This window comes from Penaeus monodon, chromosome 15 (assembly GCF_015228065.2).
Source record: "Penaeus monodon isolate SGIC_2016 chromosome 15, NSTDA_Pmon_1, whole genome shotgun sequence".
Classification (NCBI taxonomy): Eukaryota; Metazoa; Arthropoda; class Malacostraca; order Decapoda; family Penaeidae; genus Penaeus; species Penaeus monodon.
The window spans coordinates 40,665,002-40,666,628 of NC_051400.1; positions in this window are offsets into that span (position 1 = coordinate 40,665,002).

Here is a 1,627-nt window from a genome sequence, read left to right on the forward strand (position 1 = left end):
AGTACAGCGATCGATCGAAGCATCTTGGGTGAACAAAAGCCTTATAGAGGAAGGCGTAATGGAGAACACAGCTGTCCCGGCAAACAATCATGCTGGCGTCAGGGCTGGAAACTTGGAGCGAATCTATTTTTCTTCTAGTATGCGCACTTTAGGTTTCGTGGAAAAGATTTTTTTTTTGTTACTCGATGCGTCACGTGTTGGAAAACTATATGTTTTAGCGGGCGCTTCGGAGAAAAGGCAATCGTTCCGTGATATTGCAAGAATTTTTGTTCGTTAGAAAGCGTGTTGAATTATATTAAATGTGTGAAATACGTATTATAATGAGGTTGAAGATAGTACACTTTTTACACGCGCTTAATATACCAGTGCTGCTGTGCGGAGTATTATTAGTAATCATCCAATATATAACAATAACCAAATACAGGAAATATTCAGAGCGTGAAATGAGAAGCTACAATTTACCTTTTCGGGAAATATTCATTAAAATATTTGAAAGGACTGCGCAAAATATGGTATGAGTGAAATGTTTGAGAAAGTAGAATCTACCTTTTGTACTAGAATATTAAGAAAGTTAAATATTTGAGAGACTATAATATGAATCTGACATTTTTCTACAAGAATTATTCAAGGCGTGAAATATTCGGGAGAGTAGGATCTTCTTAACTCTACGGAATATATTTAATAAGCGAAACATTTTAGACACAAGAATATACCCCATTTTATAGCTTCGTACTTACTTCGTTCTCGCCGATGATATCTAAGGGGTAGTCCTTCCTTAAGGTCCATTTGCCTGATACAATCCGAAGCTTCCTTGCCATTTAGGTTAAATCACCCCACATTTCACCAGCTTCTCTCTGCGTACTCCTAGGCACTGTCCGAATAACTCCTCCGCATTGTCCGAATTGCTTCGTTCCGGACTGACGGAAGACTTACACTGCATTGTGCCTACAACATTCCGCTATTGCCAATTTCATTTAAAATTTGGACTTTTCGATATCCTTTTGTTTTCTGGTGTTTGTGTTTTTTTGTGAGAATGTTGAGCGTAGTTTATAATACGCACACATACATTCAGTTTTGTCATGGTTTTAGTCCCATGAGCAAACAGAGAATACTTAACTCTATTACTGCCTAGCCAAAGGCCTGCAGTAACGCATTACCATGACTACGGTTTATTGCTTTTAGTGACCATTCTCGTCTTTGTTGTTATTGTTGTTAGGAATAAAGTGTGTAGCTTAGAGGAACAGCAGCTCTGCTTTATTGACTGTGGCTTCGTCCTCTGGGTACGTTACGCGAAAAGGACTAAATTTACGGGTTCACATACATTCCTCGGTAGCGTCCTGGGGCTGCTAAAGGAACGAAAACCGATCGCCGTGACGGCGGCTGAAAAAAACCTTCGAACCATAGGCATTGGGTCTCCCATTTGTTAAGGTCCGCCTTTGTTTAGAATCTGAGATGCGACGTTCTCTCCGTTCTCCGCTTGCATAATCTAAAGACCCTCCACTCTATGCAGCAATGTGAAAGACGCCGTGTCCTATTAAAAAGAGTAACTGAACTGAAAAGAATATCGATCTTTTTTTGTCCACTTCCACTCTTTGCACAGGGAAGTGAACGGTTCTGTATGCCATTC